Raw genomic sequence first — 20,930 nt, 5'->3', positions numbered from 1 at the left:
CAGTGCTACTGTGTTGATAAAAAGCCTCTTTTCCATTAAGAACATATACAATAATATGGTTGGATTCTTTGAAAGGACCAGTGCTTTAATAGTTTCAGACAGTGCAAAGCAATTTGTGGTGCTCTGTATCATTTGGCTCAATCAAAGCTTGTATTTTGCCATCAACCCATTTGCAGGTTTTGCTTTTTGGAAAGAAAATATTATGAAGTACTGGTTCTCAGAGTACTCAAGGAAAGAGAGGAAAGTGATCACACAATGGCCTCTGAAAGACAAAAAAGAAAAATTTACTAAGAAAAAATCAACTACATGATGATTCTTACCATATATCCGCCTACAGTTGTTACTAAGAAAACAGAAAGTTAATTCCGTTTCTTCATGGACATGTACAATTGTTTGCTTTTAGTAAGGAAAAAGTTCATTAAAAAAAGTAGCTGAGGATATAAGTAATTAGAAGATGTTGTCTGAACTTCGGAAACTGAAATATATGATCTAGACAAAGTGAAAGAAGATAACTATCCAGAAGCAAAACAGAAAGACAAGGCAGCAGACACTAAGGAGAGCTCTATCATATCTCTTTCTTTACTACATTAATAAGGCAAGGAAGATGGAGGAGTGATTAAAAAAAAACCTCTCTGCCCTCTCCCCTCAAAAAAAAAAAAAAAAAAATCACTAAAACCTCCCAAAACTACAACAAAAAACCGTAGAGAGGTTATCTGGAATTAAAAGTCCTATCTAAAAATTTGAGTCCTTGTTCTTTTCTATAATAATATTCAAACCATTGCTTGGAAAATGAATGATAACCTTTTATAATCTGTATCCTTGCTAGTGTGAATGCTGCTGCTGTTCTGAGTTTACACCCAGTCTGGGAAAATCAATTAAAAACATCTGGTCTCTAATTTCCAATTTGTAATGAGAAGCTCCTAATGTTATTTAAAGGGATTTCCTTCTCCTACCCTTCTTCTCTGAACATTTTATTATCTACAGCATGAGGTCTCTTCTTACTCTGATCTGTGCCCACAGCTCCAATTAATGTTAATAGCAATTCCCAGGGTGGAGTAAAAGAAAATATACTACATAAGTTTAATTTCTACAACGTCAGATCAATCTACTGAGTTGATAGACTTTAGCCATTGCTCTAGTATTTAAGACTTATAGATTTCAGATGCTGACATATGCTGATATCTTTGAATTAAGGGTTATTTTTCTAGTGTGGATGCTATTAGCTTAGCTCAGATTTATTTTATTGTTTTTTAACTGTCTTTCTAATTCTCTAAAGCTATTTAAAAGTTTTCCTCAAACTTGACTGGCAACCTAGATAGCAATAAATTTTTACTATGCCTTATCCTTTTGTTTTGTTTTGTTTTTGCTATGGGCTGGGAATCCCAAATTTACAGGCTAGGAGAAAGCGGGAAACAAAATATTAAGATATGACAGCTTTATGCCTAATATAAATTTTTTTCTCTGCTTGTGACCTTGGATAGAGGAAATTAAGAGACAAATGCCTTTTGAAAGTATAAGCACATTTGCATTTCATAGAAAATATTTTTTATGGAAAATCGGCCAATGTTTTTGTTATTTAAGATTTAGGCCTCTGACGATGGAAACCTGAAACATTTTGTTAAAATTGTTAATCTTATGATTAATTTCTATCTTTTCCCTTAATATAATAAAAAATACCATAAACTACAAACATTTACTCTGAATTTTACTTATCTTCAAACAGAAGCAATGCTGAGTAAACAATCAGAAAAATTTGATACAGATCCACAGTTTACTAGTCTGAAAACAAATTTAAAATAATGGAAGAAAGAAGGCAGAGGATTAATCACTGGGAATTGTTGGTCCAGTTTCTGTACTACTAATCTTATCATCCTTTCTGCAAAATGAATTGTCTATATAATAAATCTTTGCAATGCTGACATGCAACATAGCCTAAACATATAAAATAAGAGAGAATTCTGTGTTAATTTTATACTAATAGACCTATTCATGTTAGTTCAACAATGTAGGCAACAGAAGAAAGAAAACTGCAGTACTGAAAACAGAAAACAGTTTATTCTGTCTTGCATTACTTTATTCCTAGACTAAATTTCTATTTTGTTAAAGGGAAAAATATAAGTATGATTAATTGGCAATATTAGTGAGCAATTAAAAAATACTACTCAGAGGACTTATAGACATTTAAAAGTTTTACAGGTTTTGGTTCCTTCATGTTTGTTTACTTTTTTTTCCTCTCCAGAAAAATAAGCTTTGTGTATTTACCTAGAATAGTATTTAATATTCCACTCTTTCTTTACCAAATTAGACAAATAGTGATTATTGCAAATTTTGTAGTTCTACTAATATAGGAAGTTACCTTATCACTAAAAATTCTGACTCAATCATATTGCCAGTAGGAATATGTCCAGGGACCTTAAGTATCTGAGCTTCTGGACTGGTTATTTTGTTGCTTATGAGTAAGAACATTATTCCCCAAACACACAAACTCAGCTAATGGAATGAGCTAAACAACATTGGCCTTGGGTGAAGTAACACAATGCACAAAGTTCTGCTGTTTTTTCACTAATGATTAGTATATTGACTAGCTTCACAGTTAACAACTATCTTTCTGAAATACATCAAGACTTGTAGTCAAAAGAGGTTAGTAAAAAACCAAAGTATATTACTTGTACTATTTAATTTTATTAGAGAAAATTATGTAGCTCTTAATCTTTCTCTAAACACTGAAACTTTTAAATCATCTATTTGTAAGGCCATTTCATTTCATTACTATGTTTGTTTATAGGCTTTTCTGTGTTATTAGTTTTAGACAGTATAATTGAGTAGTAATAAAGTTCTGACTGAAAGACAACCTTTAGAGTTTTGCTACAGTACTTATCGTATTCTACACTGCAGTAGAAATTCTTAAATTATTTTGCTTTACTTTATACAGATAATAAACATTAATTCTCTTGAAAGTATAGCTATCCAAATAAACATAAGCTGGAATTCAGATTTTTTTTTCCTTTTTTTTAACTTGTAACTTGGAAGACATCAGTGAAACAGTGCAGGACAACTTCTTTAGCATTCTTATTTGCTAAAGATGATCTTATATTTTGTGCACTTTATCCTGCATTTCATGTAGAAAGAAGTTACACAATTTCTGATATTTATCTGGGAGCTTTCCTTGCCGTATAAGGTATGTCTTATTTGTACTTGTTAGAAATTCTCGGTGAAATATTTTTTTACATTGTACCTCTTCTTTACATCACATCATGTTTATGAGAGCATAAGAACACTAACCTGGAAATAAATCTTTCTTTTGTAATCCTACATGGATCTGATCCAGTCTCTTGAAGTTAACGGGATTAGACCTAATCCATAAATAATGCTTCAGAAAGACAAGAAAGACTACATTTAACCCTGTCTTGTATCGGAAATAGTGCGGCCAGCAAGACTAGAGGAGTGATTGTACTCCTGTATTCAGAACTGGTAAGACTGCACCTTGAATGCTGTATTGGATTTTGGGCCCCTCAGTACTCTTGATGGATGCACAATTGCGAATGAATTTACCTACACTGGAATGCAGATAAGCAGGCACTTCCTTATACAGCACTGGCGAACACAGAGGATGTCTCCTCCAATTGTGCTCTGGTGTTAGTTACAATTTTCAAGGGTTTTATGCATTTTAAATGAAGAACTACATTTGCCAACAAAAAGCATGAAATATCCATCTTTTACTTTGTCCTTTATCTTGATTGGTTCCTAATTACTACAAAATTTCTTAGTATCATAGTGATTGGTTAAATGCTAATAGAAAGATACCAGTCCACTCACTCCATCCACCTATATTGGCAACAGCTAAGTTTTTCCTAACAAACACCTGCAGCAAGTATCTTTTCATAATGAGATATAGAAAACTAAAGTAACAATAAGTATTGTATTAACCACTTGTTTCATAGTTTGCCACACATCACTGCTAAAGGTTGTGTGCTATGACAGAGGAATCAGACCATGAAGGGCCACCTGGCAAACACTACAAAGAAAATTAAGAGAGACCACTTTCTTGCAACTCTTGCATATTTTACAATTTAAAGGAGTCCTTACTTAATTGTTAGGTGATTAAACTATTTGCAAGTGCTAAGCTAGTTAATTAAATTATTAGCAAGGGCTTAACAAGTACTTAGCTAGTTAGTGTGGTGTTAGGTTATTGACTAAAATAATCTTGTATCTGCAGTAGTACAAGTAAGACATTGAGATGCTGGAGTGCATCCACCAAGAAGACCAGTGAAGCTGGTGAAGGGTCTAGAGTACAGATCTGATGAGAAGCAGCTGAAGAAATTGGGATTGTTTAACCTGTAGAAAAAGAGGCTGAGGGAAGACCTTATCACTTTCAATAAATACCTGAAAGGAGGTGGTGATGAGATAGGCATCAGTCTCTCCTCTCAAGTTACAAGCAACTGAACAAGTGGAAATGGCCTCAACTTGTATCAGTGGAGGTTTAGATGAGACATGAAGAATAATTTCTTCACTGGCATTGGAACAGACTGCCCAGGGAAGTCGTGGAGTCACCATTCCTGAAGGTATTGAAAAGAGATGGAGATGTACTATGTAGGAACATGGTTTAGTGGTGGATATGTCAGTGTTTGTTTAATGATGTGACTCGATGATCTTAAAGGTCTTTTCCAGCATAAGTGATTCTGTGTAAAATAGTCAGTGTTTCAGCATATTAAAGATTATTTAATTGAAGTTTTGTGACATTTGCATTGTAAAAAGCTAATGTTTTATTGTTAAAATGTTTGGTTGCTGCATTACTATGCTTATATGTTGAATTACAGGGATACAGAAATATTTGATGTTGTAGGATCATTAACCTGTCTTCTTTGCCAGTTTCTTGTTACTGTCCAGGGAGGTTTGTAATAGATAATAGTTATATCTGTTTATAATTACAACTGGAAATGTGTGATTATTATTTTTAAAGTAACCAATATCACTCATCTGTTTTTTGGTGGCATGCTTTTTGAACATTAACGCTAAATAGTCCTATATTACCTATTGAAAAAAACCAAAAAATTACAATTAACCTTTTTTAAGGACACTTCCAATCATACAGAGAAATTTTCTTTGAAAACAGAGATTCACACCCATCTCTTTAACGTGATGTATGTTTATCAGTTGTCAGGACAGGGATAATATAACTGTAGGACTTGTAAAGTATGTAGTAAGTATACATGGTGGATGGATATACATAATAATATATAAATTTAGGTGATCTCAAAAGAACCATTATATGATTTCTTTTTAATTTTTTTAATTTGAAAAAGACATTGGAGCCTTTGTATAATAAAGCTTTTAAATTGTTCATGGGAATTATTTGATTAAACAAAGTGTGTTAAGAAGTCTGCTGAGACTGTTAAAATGTATTTACTTTTTATTGTTGTAATCACTGAGACATGTACAAGAAATATTCATTCCATTCTGTACTAGATAGAACTTCTCTTGACCCAAAAAGTGAATTGAAAGTAAGTTGATCTACTCTTTACCCAAATAACAGTTAAACAAAGTTTAGAAAACTTATAATGGTTTGTAAACCAACCATTGTTCATAATTACTTTAGCTGCTACATAGGAAATGAGACAAATTCAAAGTTGGAGTTCTTAATGTTCTATTTACAGTAGACTTACACTGTTCTTTTGTGTAGTGATTTTCTATTTCAAAGCATAGAATCCTGGAAGGAAAGACTTTTTAAGAGGTGATGATGGCCAATTTCTCTTCACTGCAATGCCCAGGGACACTGAATTTGTCCCTGCTTGACAAAAATATTTATTTTATGTATCAGTGTGGTGGTTTAGCCCTGGCTAGATGCTGGGTGTCATAATATCAGTCCTCCTGATAAACTGGACAGGGTAGAGAAAAAATTTTTAACAAGAGGTTTATGGAGGTAAGGACAGGGAGATTGCTCAGAAATGAGCATCATGGGCAAAACAGATTCAACTTGGGGAGAAAAAGGTTTGATTTATTAATAAAGTATAAGAACAAGGAGATGTTAAAGATAAAACCAAATCTTAAAACACCTCCCCCCACCCCTCCATCTTCCCAAGACCCTCCTTCCTTCCTCTGCAGTGGTGCAGGAGATGGGGGTTGTAGTCAGTTCATTACAAATGGACTTTGCTGCCACTTCTCAGAGGGAGGCCTCCTCACACGTCCCACTGCTACAGTGTAGGGTCCCTCCCACAGGAGACAGACCCTCATGAACTTCTCCAACATGAGTCCTTCCCATGGGCTACAGTTCTTCATGAACTGCTCCAGCATTGGACCTCTCACAGGGGGCAAGCTTCTCACACACAGCCCCAACATGAGTCATTCGTGGGGAGAACAGTCCTTCAGATACTGACTGTTCCAGCCTGAGTCCCTCACAGGATCACAAGTCCTGACATCAAACCTGCTCTGGAGGGGGCTACTCTTTCCCCACAGACCCTTCTCAAATGTGTTATTAACAGAGGTGTTACCTCAGTCACTAACTGGCCAGGCCTTGGTCGGCTGTGGGTTCCATCTTAGAATTGACTGGCATTAGCCCTATCAGCTCCAGATGAAGCTTCTGCCAGATCTTTGTTTAAAGAAGATAAAGTAGCTCCCTCTGCTACCAAAAAACCTGGCCCAGGCAAAATCTCTACAATGTGTTGTTGAATGATCTGATAAAATCTTTTGTAGTATTAACATTTTGAAAAAATCTTTTACAGAATATTATGCTTTTCTTGTTCTTCAAACAATTCATGTGTCAGATACATCTTATTAAGACAAAGAATCTCCTTCAAAGAATTTTCAAAGTAGCCAAGACTCTAGTAAAAAGACAGGTTAAAGGTTAGACACTTGTGTTGGGGGGGTTGTGTGCTTTTTTTTTTTGTTTTGTTCTGTTTTTTTTACCTCTGGATGATGCTTGAAGTGTGTTGTAAAATTCAGCTTAGAGTATGAAATTGTTTTCATAAATATAAAATGTTTCATTTGATCTTCTTCCTGTCCCCAAGCTTAAGTGAAGTTATGAGACACTTCTTGATAAAAGAGTGTAATGTATGTTAGGAGCTACAGCTCTTTCCCTGAGACTATTTATAAAGCTTTTTTTCCATAATATTTCTAATAAACTGTAAAAATTAGCTACGAAGTTGGCAGGCTGTTCTTGCATAGCTGTGTGCTCCTATAAACAAAAGTAACACATCCAGTACTCTTTTCTGATTTATGCAGAAATGTAAACATTTATTTTGGTAAACACCAAATAAACCAAGAGGAAAAATTAAACACCTTTTTGCAAAATCTGGATATATAAAGATGACTTTAAGTCCCTTCCAACCCTTAAAATTCTGTGATTCTTTGACTTTCAGTACAAAGCTGTGTTCTTTAACATAGACTTTAGAATAATTTTGAATACATGGAATATTTCCTTTCTTTTTGTTATTTATTTACAAAATTCTAATTTTCCAAGCTGAAACAAAAGGACACCATCAGGGGCTCTCAAGAAATAATGTGGTTTCCCTACCAAATAATTTAAATGTTTTCTAATTATAGGAATTTTTAATTTTTTCTTTTTTTTCCTGGAGACAAAATAGTGCTTAGAATTTCTGTGGGTCTTCAACTGAAAAAGAGAACTATGAAGTATATTTTATTCTATTCCAAAATACCTTTACTAGTGTTCCTGAGTTTGATGATCAAACTCATTGCTCCAAAACAAAGTACTTAATTTCTTTATTATAGTGTCTGTTAGAATTTTAGAATATTATTCTTTTACAAAAATAAATATAAAACATAACATTTTGAAGAAGACTAAATGTTTTTAGAATCTCTCTAAAAGATTCTGATTTTAACCTGAGAAAATAATACAATTTTAAATGTTTTAATTTGTTCAAATTGCTTTGATCAGTTGAAACTCCACTCTAATTTCCATTCATTTCCATAAGGGATTTTTGATGTCATCTGCAAACATAGATTAACTCAGTTGCATTTCTCTAATTTTGACTTGCCACCTCTTTACACTAACTGGTCAGGTATATCTTGTACTGAACTATCATGAGAACTGAAATCAGGTAGTTTCAGTCTTCAGGACTGACTTCTGAAAGATAATTCCAAGTTTGAAACTAACTTTTATTTATTTTTGTTTTCCTCAAGGAAGTGTATCCTTATTTTACATCTTCAAATTGACTATTTTACAGAAACACTAAGTGCTTTTTTTTTTAAGAATTGTCAATTACCTTGTCACAGCAGGGGTGTTTTATCATGCTATCAAATACTGAGATTTGTTTTAAAGATTCATAGTTACAAAAAAGATCTTTTGAAAACTGATGTAGAGGCAGTGTATTGAAGACAGATTTTAAAGGTGTCAGCAAGAGGATTTTAAAGTTAGTGAGTGGTAAAGAGTGTTATTTTGCACGTTGGCAAACTTTCTTTCTCTTCCTGATTCTGAATAGGAAGCACTTTATTTGCTGGCCTTTTTCTTATTTTTTTTTATTCAATTACCTCTTTCCTTCCTTTTTTAATGTTCAAAAGCCTGTTTTGCTGGAAAAAAACCCAACACTGCTTCTACATGAAACTGATTTTCTTCACTCTCCAGAAACTCTTTGTGTGCCTCTTGCTTTCCACACACCATAAATGACTTATGATTTTAACAACAATGAACTTTCTGCACAAAAATTGCGAAGTAAAAGAAAATAGTAATAGAAAACTACACTGTACTAAACATCCTCTATTAAGCATCAATGCCTGATAGGAGTAACAACAAATACTAGATATATCTTTCAAATTGAAATCTCCTGTACAGCTTTATTAACTTTTTCCTCTTCTCTGTCCCTAAATGTCAATTGCCAAAAGCTAAAATAGTATTGCCAGAAGGTAAAATAGTATTTCAGGGAAGAATAATGTTCCATGTCTGGTTTGGTTTTTTTTTTTTTTTCTTTTTAATACAGCCATTTAGCAGAAGTACAGTGCTGTGAATCTGACCTAGTTTATATGTTCTTATGTTGCACATTCAGATTTACTAGGAGAACTGACTGATACTAAAGGAGAACTTGGACTCCCCCATAGCCTTATCTGCAAAATCATTTCTGAAATCAATAATGCCCAGCATGGATCCCCTATGCCTGACTTTATTTCTCCTCAGTTCCAGGACTCTACACTTCCTTTGTTGAACTGTATGAGGTAGACTGCATGACATTTCTCCAGCCTGATGAGGTTCCTCTGGATGGTTGCACAGCCCTCTGACATTTAAGCCAGTCCTCTCAGTCTTGTATCATCAGCAAATAATTTAAATTTACACTCTGCCTCATCATCCAGATCATTGACAAAGATATTGATCATGATTGTACCCAGTATTGGCTCCTGTAGTACACTACTAGTTACTGCCCTATACTTTGTTATGGTCTGAGTCTGGTCAATCAACTAGTTTTTAGTCTCGTTGGCTGCTCATCCAGACCATACTGCATCATCTCTCTGAGGATATTATGAGAGAAGGCATCAGAAGCCTTACTAAAGTCAAGGTAGACTGTACCTACTTCTCTCACTTTATCTACCAAGATCATTATTTCATTGTAGAAGGTTATCAGGTCTGTAAAGCATAACTTCCCCTTGACAAATCCATTCTGGCTACTCCTGGTCACCTTTTTGTTGTTTTGTGCCTAGAAATAGTTCCCAAGATTGATTCTTCCATTACTTGCCCAGGGATGCAGGTAAGGCATGATGGTCCTGTAGTTCCCTGGATCCTCCTTTCTGATGCTTTTATAGTTAGGGGAATTTGCTTTCCTTCAATTTGCAGGCACCTCTCTCAAGCGCCATGATTAATTTTTCAAAAACTAGAGTAGCCTTGCAATGATGTCAGACAGCTCATGGGTACATTCCTCATTGTTCAGGGATTAATGGATGTCCACTTTGCCTAAGTGTTCCCTAAACTGAGCCTCTTCCACCAAGTCAGCCTTGCTGCAGGCTTTGCACTTGGTCTCCAGGGTCTAGTAAAGACTGATGTTCAGTATCTCAGCCTTATTTTAATCTGATGTTTTGTTCAGATTATTTAGTTAATTCATCAAAAAGAGTAAAATGAGTTGAGCTTTTCCATCTATGATGAGTACAATCTGTCATAATTGAAAAAAGGAACATAAACTTGAAATATCTTTGGACTGATATAATTTTAAAGAATAAAGTATAAAGATTTTTTTTTTTTAAAGAGAGGGGAGAAATATTTTCTTCTTCTCTTAGTTTCAAAATTTATTGGCACTTTCAGAGGATTTTATTTATGTAAGTCTTAGTAAAATTAAACCTTCTTTTCAGTTTTATGTACTACTAGGGTAAGCAATTTACACCTTTATAACCTGAAAGTCATGAGACATTTCTCACAGTTTCAATCTCAGCTGTAAATAACAATTCTAATTTTGTGACTAATAGTTTAAACAAATGAGCTGTGTAATTTGGTAGTCCTTCATTCCAAGTTGAATAACCTTCATTTAAAACAAAAGGCATGTGGTATTTGTGTCAAAAATAACACAGAATGTTTAATATTTCATGGTCTTTAAAATTTAGATTTGTTAACATTTTAAAATAAATTTTAAAAAACACCAGAATCAAAGAATGGTATGGATTGGAAGAGACCTCTAGAGATCATCTAGTCCAACTCACTTGCTCAAGCAGGTCCACCTAAATCAGGTCACATAGGAACATGTCCAGGCAGGTTGGAAAACCTCCGGAGAATGATATTCCACATCCTTTCTGGGCAGCCTATGCCAGGGCTCCATCATCTTCACAGTAAAACAATTTTTCCTTATGTTTAGATAGAACTTTTTGTGTTCCAATTTCTTTCCATTACTTCTTGTCCTGTTGCTAGACAGAGCAACAACCTTCTGCCCAAACCTTCTGATATCCACCAGATATTTGTAAATGTTAATAAGATTCCTCTTCAGTCTCCTCTTCTCCAGACTAAACAGCCCCGGTTCCCACAGCCTTTCCTCATAAGAAAGATGCTCCAATCCCCTGATCATCTTGGTGACCCTGCACTGAACTCTCTCCAGAAGTTTCCTCTCTCTCTTGAGCTGGGGAGCTCAGAACTGGACACAGAACTCCAGATGAGGCCTCACCAGGGCAGAGTAGAGGGGGAAGAAGAATCTCCCTTGACCTGCTGGCTACACTCTTCTTGATGCGTCCCAGAATGCCATTGGCCTTCTTGGCCATGAGGGCACATTGCTGGCTCATGTTCAGTTTATTGTTAACCAGGACTCCCAGGTCTCTCTTTGCAAAGCTACTCTCCAGTAGTTTGACTCCCAGCCTGTACTAGTGCATAGGGTTGCATCCTTCCCAGATGCAGGGCTCTGCACTTATCCTTGTTGAACATCATGAGGTTCCTCTCTACGCAATTCTCAAGCCAGTTGAGATCCTACTGAATGGCAGCACAGCCTTCTGGTGAATCAGCCAGTCCTCTCAATTTAGTGTCATCAGCAAACTTGCTGACGGTACACTCTGTCCCCTCATCCAAGTTGTTGATGAAGATGTTGAACAAGACTGGCCCTAGAACAAATCCCTGTGGAACTCCACTGGTCACAGGCCTCTAACTGCATTCTGTGCCATTGATTATCACTCTTTGGGTTTTGTCTTTCAGCCAACTCTTGATTCACCTCACCCTCTAGTCATCCAACCCACACTTTCTGAGCTTTCTGGTGAGGTTGTTGTGAAATGTGTAGATATGATCTAAAATATGTTACTTAATTGAATCAGTTAGCTGTGTCAGGCTTCATTGGCACTTTTCATTTTATTTTTCACCTAGTTAAACTAAAGCACAAACTACTATTAAATCACTTCTTTCATTAATAAAAGCATCATTCAAATTGGATAAGAAAATAGATGGAATTAATTCTATTACATTATGTAAAAATGTATGAAGAACAACTATACTAGATCATCTAAGTAAAATTTTAATCATAAAGGATTAAAGCTATTGTATCCTACTCTGAGTATTCATCAGAAGAACATTTTGTGGGCTTAATGAAAATAATTAATGTATTTGAATTGAACTTTGTTAGTTATATATCACATTACATATTAATGCCTTTAAATAATATTATTACAATTGCAAATTTTAAAATTGTTTTCCAAAATAATAATAATTTGTAGATAGCTCTTTTTCTGTTTCTACATATGTTTCTACTTACTTTTAATGTTTAAAATGTTTAAAAACTTTGGGATTTTTCTCCCTCAATTATCTATAAAATGCAACATTTGCAAACCATATGACTTTGCTACAATTTTTGAATATGCTATTATGCTACTGTGGCTTTGAGATAAAATTTCTCAGAATAGTTGAATTTACATTAGGAAATAAGCAGCACAATATTTTGAAATGTATCTCTATTTCTAGAGATTTCTGAAAATCTACCTTTGTGTGCTTATGTACTGTATTGAAAAATGTCTTAAGTTCCTTAAGCACTTAAGACTTTGGAAAATCAATCCAGTTTCTATTTCATAATTTATTAATTCAAGCTGTTGGCTCCTGTCTTCTGAGAATCTTGAAACTAGTGTTCTAGACATGCAGGATATTTTTTTTTTAACTCTTGTGCCAGCATGCATGTAGAGCTGTGCTAAACTTAATACTCCAGTTAAAGAATTCTTAACCCTTATTTATCTCAAAATTACTACCTGTCTGAAATGGAATATAAGTGAAATACACTATACTATGTTTAAGTAGTTTATATACTTTAAAATCCATGTACAACTTTTTTTAATTGTTTTTGTAATTATTTGGCAAAAAATAGAATTCATTCAATTGCTGAATGTAAAAGTGCATGAAGGGTAAGTGTAGTAGATCACATTAAGTCCAATTTATGTCATACAAGGTTAAAGCCATGCTACCATATTCTGATGGCATAAAAGGGACGTAAAAATGAAATTTTGTGTTTTGAATGAAAATCCATATTAATTATGAAAGGCATCAAAATCTAAATCTGGCTTAGAAATAATGAGCATTTGATACTTGAGGGCATTGTAGTAAGGATCTGAGGAAAAACAAAGGCCAAAGCAAACGGTATTGAAGATCTATGTTTATCCCAATTGTGATGTTTTTTATGTCACTCTATTCAGAAAAAGTTGGTGATAACTGTTACTGTACTGACTTGCATCTAAACCTTAAGAACAAATCCTATTTCTTTTCTTTCGTAAAACTGAACTATAAAAAATACTTCCAGAGATCGATAGTTTTATGTTAAAAGATAATAATATTTTTATAAAGTTCAGTTGAATTCTCCAAGTTCTTTTCTGATTTGTAAGCATTGATTACTGTTTGAGTTAGCTGCTTGAGAGAGTTCAGCACAGCCACAAAGAAAGTGAAGGGAGTGGAGCATCTCCCTTATGATGAAAGACTGAGGGAGCTGGGGTTCTTCCGCTTGGAAGAGACCAAGGGATGATCTCATTAATATTTACAAAATATGTAAAGAGAGGATGTCAGGAGGATGGAGCCAGGCTCTTCTCAGTGATGTCCAATGATAGGACAAGGGGTAATGGGTATAGACTAGGACATAAGAAATTCCAAGGAAACATAAGGAAGAGTTTCTTGACTGTGAGGGTGATGGAGCACTGGAACAGGCTGCCCAGATGGGTTGTGGAATCTCCTTCTCTGGAGACATTCAAAACCCAATCGGAAGAGTTCCTGTGAGACATACTCTTGGTAGACGTGCTCTGGCAGTATGGTTGAACTAAATGATCTTTCAAAGTCCCTTCCAAACCTTCAGATTCTGTGATTCTATGTTTCTGTCAAAACATTTAATGAAGTTGTATTTGGTGTAGCAGAATATATGCTGCACTGGTGAAGCATTGTATACAGATGAATCTGTTGAGAAAAGCCTATTTGACATCTGTCTGATGTTGCACCAGCACAGGGTTCTCAGCATCTAAAGGGATATAAGACTTGCTCACCATCTATATTCCTCTTCTTATTCTCTCTTGTTAAAGCACCTATTTATTAAGCAGTTTTTCTTGGGCCTCTCTTGCTGAGGTCCAGAGAGAACCCTGCACCACTTATCTACCCTTCTCTTGCTCACCTAAGCCTGTTCTTCAAGGTGGAGAACAGATATCAAATGTGATATAATTTAATATACTAGAATTTAATGCAGTTATAACCTAATTAACAAAAGTAATAGAATAGATTGTATTTTTAACAAATTACTTTGAAGTGATGAAAGATTTCTTATCAGAACATAAACATTCTGCTTCTGTTCTGTAGTTCTGATTGCTTACTGTTTTAAGGCAAAGTAAAAGGTGTAATCAAATTATTATTATGTTATTGAAGGCTATAAAAGCTTTATCATTTCCATATCTTTGAATTTACGTTTTGCTTTCCTTGTGATTTCACACAATTTGTGTAATTGACCTTAGAAGTATAAAAGATATGTACAATTCAGCATTACTGCCCAGAGTCTGATATCTAAAAAGGGTATTATTTAAATCCTCTAACCTAGATGCTTATTAAAAATTAGACTTCACATAAATAGAATAAATTCATATCTCAAAGTAGTAAATGTAACTATATGTATTTTGCATTAATAATGATAACAATAGGCTGAAATAATAATAGTGGTGTCCAAAGTAGGAATGGTTTTTTATAAGGTCACGGGTAGAACTTCAGATAGCCCCATGGATCAATTTTCTCTTTCATCTTTGAATTATATTTAAAAAGTAAATTATTTCTAATATTTCTTCCTTAGCAAATTCAGTAGGTTTTTTTGTCTGCCTAACATGAAATATGTTCTTTGCACTAGTAGGTATATCGTTCCAGAAAAAGCATGCACAATTGTAATGAGCATGAACTGCTTTAAGTTTGAGATAATCTTAGACCTTTTATTGATTTGTGAACACAGTCCCGAAACTCAGAGACCAAAAAACCCTATTGAAACCTGTGTGTAAAGTCAGTAATTAAAACTGTATAAGGAGAAGTGATTCTTCATGGATTGTTTCAGAAGTTACCTTTGTTTTAAATCTAGTCCTGATAGTAACTCCTCTTGTGAATTCAATCTCTTTACTTCATTTTTGCCAATGGTGAAATGATTCTGATGATAGTGGAATATCTGCCTATAGTAGTTATGAAGCATTCATTATTCACGAGGAAACAGACATATTACATATTAGGTAAAAACTGTGCTAAACATTTACTGATTGCCTATTTAAAAAAAAATATATATTTTTATCTTCATTACCAGTTCAACTGTCCTTCCTTCCAATCTCGCATGTCCTTCAATAGAACACATATTTGCTTCTGTGGTTATCCTAGAAACACGACAGGCCACATTAACGTGTTTTGACTGATGAAAAAAATAGATAAGACCCTTCCTTATGGTCATATTTTCTTTGAGTTGCTCATCTGGAAGCAACATAACTCCTGATGCAATACTTGAAGTGCTTAAGGGTCTGCTAACTTTGTTTCTGTACTCTGTACAAAGATATCAGAAAAGTTCAAGGTATGGATCAAGGAGAATGGCTAAATTTTTCAGTCATTTTTTCACTCCTATATCACTTTATGATCAGTAAGGCAAAATCAGAAACCATTGAGGTCATAAGCAAGCTCTAATTACAAATATGAGATGAAGCTTGATTCTGCACTTTGGGTAGAAGATACTGAGAAAAGAAAAAAATAAAAAGCTAAACTTCAATCCATTTTGGTACTCTTTAAGTTGATTAGATAATAAAATATGAGAGCCTACAGTATGATAGAATATTTTCCTCAGAATTCTAAATAACTCTGATCTTTCCTCTGTTTAGTGCAACAAAGCTAACTAACATTTTTAATTTTTTAAGGTTTTTTTAGAATAGGATAACCTTTTCTTGGTTATATTTTAGTTTTGAGGTGAGCCTATGATTGCCAAAGTACTGACCAAGCTAGCCGAAACTGATGGAGGCTTGCCAGATCTCTAATATTGCATCAGACCAAAAGAAAAATAGGTTAAAATGTGCAAAGAACTCATGTATTGGAGTGCTTTATATTTTATTTTATATTTTAAGTAAGTACAGACAAGAATTACTATTTTTGTATGTTCCAGTTTGCCTAAAGTAACTTCTTTCTTAAGCATATAGGCCAGGGCCGCTATATGAAGGGAATGCTGATGCCCCTTGTAAAGGAAGTTCATAGAATAATGATCTGCCCTGAGATGTATTGTATCTTTGTGCTTCTTTAGGAATTGAATTCCCATATATATCCTCAGAAATTTTGCAGATTGCATATATCTTGTGTCTTCTGTAATTCTTCAGCAGTTAGGCCGTATTTAAAAATAAAAAGGACAAAGAACAGGGTGAAGACTCAAAAGTATGAGTGTGCTGATCTTGAATTAGGTTTCATGAGTGATAATTTCAGACTAACTTTCCATCATTGCGACTATAACTTATCCCATATTTTGTCACAAATACATTTTGATCATTTAATTTCAAGAATATCACTTAGCCAATGTATTTTACCATTCCAAATATAACTAGTTGTTATTACATGTAAACCTGACCTAGAAATAGGTGCTGTATGTGTGTGTCTAGAGAGAATATTTAATCAGATTCTTTTTAAAAATAGCCTTTCTATATGCATTTTTTGAAAGTTACAGCTCAGCTGATTTTTTTTTTATTCTTTAATTAAGCGAAAGCTATTACATACACCATAGCATAACTGCTGGCTTGCTTGCTCTAAACATTTTAGGAAATAAGACTAATTATTTTTATTAAAATGAGTACAAACAGGCATATAGAAATAGCAGACCTCAAATATTATGTCTATCGTTTTTCTTGTCAAGGATTAGAGATTATTCCATATTTTCTGTTATGACAAAAATAAGAATTTATGAAGAAAACATTGGTTACCACAATGTACTACAAAAAACATAAAAATATATTTTGTTGTCCTTAGCAAATAAGATCACTACATGCAACAGGTAATGACTTTCAAACTTTTCTACATATAGTTGGCAGTAGTCATGCAGATTCTTGCAGATCATCTTCCTTATATGGAATTATTTGTAATGGTTATGTTGGGTGTATAGAAAAATGTATACTTTGGGGTATAGTCACAAAGACTAATTTTAGGTGTGTGAGATTAGTTTTTCTAGACTCTTTCTGATCTACATGCAGCTACGAAGCTCTACTACAGAGTACCTCAGAACACTGAGCTGGGGTTCCTCCTCTGATATTATTCTCCATAAGAGCCAGTCTCTCTTCTGGCATTAGCAGAGATAAGTCTCACAGATATGTTATCTGTACTTATGGATAACCTTTCTACTTCTCCTAAGAGAGAACACAAAGGGAGATGTACACTCCTTGCATATGGGTAATCTGTAAATCAAAATGGCACAACGTGTTACTGAGTTGATCGAGGTAATGAACTGGAGATGAAGTCACTCCTCTGTGATTCTGTGATCCCTTCCTACTGCAAGGAACACACCGCTTATGGAAGAAACCCCTTAGTTTTCATAGATTTGTGCAAATTTAGACTGCTTCTGTTCAGAACAGGCAGTGCTAAATGTCTCATGGTGTGTGTAGTGTGGCTATAGAACTGCCAGTGGAAGCTAGAATCAATCTTCAGGGATCACTATCCTTATGAAATATGCTGGGACAATCACAAATTATTTCCTTTTCCTTCTTTACTTTTTGCTTTATTTGTGGCAAAGCAATGTTACTATCTTACTTGATTTCTTTTTAAAATCCTGAAATAAAGCATTCAGTAATAACAGAAAAATACTTAAAGAAAATTATTAGTGAATCAAGCAATATTTTATCAGTGCCATCTAGTGTACACAACTACAAAACAAGACATCAGAAGAATTTTTTACTATTTTGCCTTTCTATTAAATTCACAAGTATTACGGCCTTCACATTACTAAAGTTTTGAATGCTTTTAATTTCGATGTCTCTTCAGCAAGTATCTGTCGTCTCTTTAGCAAGTATCTGTTTCTCAGCTAAGCATTTTGTCAAGAGGTTTCAGAATTGTCTTGTGGACACTAGTTATCACAAAAAGGTTTGGGAAGCTTACATTTCATTTGAAATTTCAGTAGTAACTTTATTATGTTTCTGAGAGAGCAGTGGAAATAAATAACTTGATCATTCACAACTGATGGTATTCCTTCATAATCTGAGTCATCCAATCATTCATACTTTGTAAGAAAGCTACCAAAAAAGTGAACTTGGCAATCTATCATAAGAATCTCTAAATTAGAAAGTAAACAAGCTAAAATATCTTGTAGTAGAACTGTAATGCTTAAATGCAGTATTATAGTATTAGAAATTTGATTTTTTTTTCACATTGGAATTAGCAACATTCAGCAAAATTAAGCTACTCTTTTCCTTTCTCTTGGTAGAGAAACAGTATATATTTCTTTGTGATTATTGATATTGTCAGCATTAGAAACAAAAAGCCATTCAGCGTGTGTGTCAGGATCAGAAACAGCAAAGAATAATTAGTTTAATAATTCTTATACTCCATGTTATTAAGTTGTCTACTGACATTATGACTCCTGAAGCACTTATGTTGTCCAATTACTCAAACAGTTGCTCTTATTTTAGTCTTTCTGTGAGAGAAAAAAATATGGAAGAGAAGGCTGAAGTTACAATGATTTTTTGGGTTTTTTTTAAACATGAATCCTCAAGTTTCCAAATTGTCAACTTTTCCATAAAAGATAACAAAACCTAATTTGGGTACAGGGAGAATACAAAGTACTTGCTGCGGGTACGCTCTGTCCCAGCATCCAGGTCACTGATGAAAACATTGAACAAGACTGGCCCCAGAACCAATCCCTGAGGAACTCCACTGGGCACAGGCCTCCAACTCGATTCTGTGCCATTGATCACCACCCTCTGGGCTCAGTCATTGAGCCAGCTCTCGATCCACCTCACTGTCCAGTCACCCAAGCCACACTGCCTGAGCTTTCTGATAAGGATGTTATGGGAGACAATGTCAAAAGCCTTGCTGAAGTCAAGGTAGATGACATCCACTGCTCTCCCCTCATCTAGCGAGCCGGTTATGCCCTCATAGAAGGCTACCAGGTTGGTCAAACAGGATTTCCCCGTGGTGAAGCCATGTTGACTCCCCCTGATAACCATTTTATCCTTCATATGTTCAGTGATAACATTCAGGATGAATTGTTCCATCACCTTTCCAGGGATGGAGGTGAGGCTGACCGGCCTGTAGTTTCCTGGGTCATCCTTCCTGCTCTTTTTGAAGACTGGCATGACATTGGCCTTTCTCCAGTCCTCAGGCACTTCGCCTGTCCTCCATGATTGTTAAAAAATGATAGAGAGTAGCTTAGCAATCACATCAGCCAGCTCCCTCCGCACTCTAGGATGCATCCCATCAGGACCCATTGACTTACGAGCCTTAAGCTCGGCCAACAAGTCTTTAACCTCTTCCTTTTCCACCCAGGGCAAATCCTATGCTGTCCTTGCCATCCTATTATCCTTGCCGGACTGGTCTTCCTGAGCATCGACCTTGGCTGTAAAGACTGAAGCAAAGAAGGCATTCAGTACTTTGGCCTTTTCTGCATCCTCAGACGCGAGGGCACCCTCAGCATTTAGCAGCGGGCCCACATTATACCTCACCATCCTTCTCTCCTGCTCATGTACTTGAAAAATGCCTTATTGCTGTCCTTAACATCCCTGGCTAAATTTAATTCTAGAAGGGCTCTAGCCTTCCTAGTTGCACCCCTGCATGCTCTGGCAATGTTCCTATATGCTTCCCAAGATGCCAGCACCTGTTTCCACCTCTCCTAGATGACTGCTTTCTGCCTGAGCTGTCCCAGCAGACCCTTGCTCATCCATGGAGGCCTCCTACCTCCTTTTCCTCCTTTCTTGCGCATTGGGACACACTGATCCTGGGCTTGGAGGAAGTGGTGCTTGAAGATTGACCATCTCTCATTGGCACTTCTGTCTTCTAGAGTCATATCCCATGAGATCTGTCCAAGTAGATCTTTGAAGAGGCCAAAGTCGGCTTGCCTGAAATCCATAATCATGGTCCTGCTTTGTGTTCTGCCCCTTCCACACAGGATCTTGAACTCTACCATCTCATGGTCACTGCAGCCGAGGTTGCCTTCAACCTTCACATCCCCAACCAGGCCCTCTGTATTCGTCAGTACCAGGTCCAGCAGCACACCCCTCCTTGTTGGTTCCTCGATCACCTGCGACATGAAGTTATCATCAACAATCTGTAGGAACCTCCTGGACTGCGTGTGCTTGGCTCTGTGGCTGTCCCAGCAAATATCAGGGTGTCTGAAGTCCCCCATGAGGACCAGGAACTGTGATCGTGAGGCAGCTCTCTGCTGTTGGTAGAAGGCCTCATCCACATCCTCCTCCTGATCAGGTGGCCTGTAGCAAACCCCTACAACAATATCACCTGCCTTGCCCTGGCCATTAATTTTTACCCATAAGCACTTTACCTTCTCCTCACTCCCTCCCCAGTTTGGCTCAAAGAGTGGTGAGGCTTTCGCATTTCAGCCCAGTGTGCAGATGAAGGGCACTTATCATTGGGTTCCCTTTCCTGCCCTGTTTCCCAGCTGGACGGGACAATTTGTTCTGCTTCTCCCCCCACCCCTCAAGTCCCTTAGTTTAATCTTAGTTACCATTTCATCTGAATTTACAAATACAGTTTCAGAGAAGCTGAAAATGCATGTTTGGAAGTGTGTCAATTGATCTTTTCATGAGAAAGAAAATGTTAGCCTTTTCCCCTTAACATATACTATACATACTTCTAGAGAATTACAAAAATAATAATTGCTTACTGAAAGCCTTTGTACATTTAGGTATCTCTACTAATCAAAATGATTACTTAATTTTTATTTTCTGTAGAGAGAGACGATTAATACAAATTCTATTGTGCATGTAAAATGCTATTGAAACTCATTTTGTTAAATGTCCAAACTCAATAAAATTACACAAAGCTAGCTTAATGAGCATTTAAAAAATTCTGAAAAAAAACCCCA

Source organism: Colius striatus, chromosome Z, assembly GCF_028858725.1.
Source record: "Colius striatus isolate bColStr4 chromosome Z, bColStr4.1.hap1, whole genome shotgun sequence".
Lineage (NCBI taxonomy): Eukaryota > Metazoa > Chordata > Aves > Coliiformes > Coliidae > Colius > Colius striatus.
Note: the sequence above shows the minus strand (reverse complement) of the source record.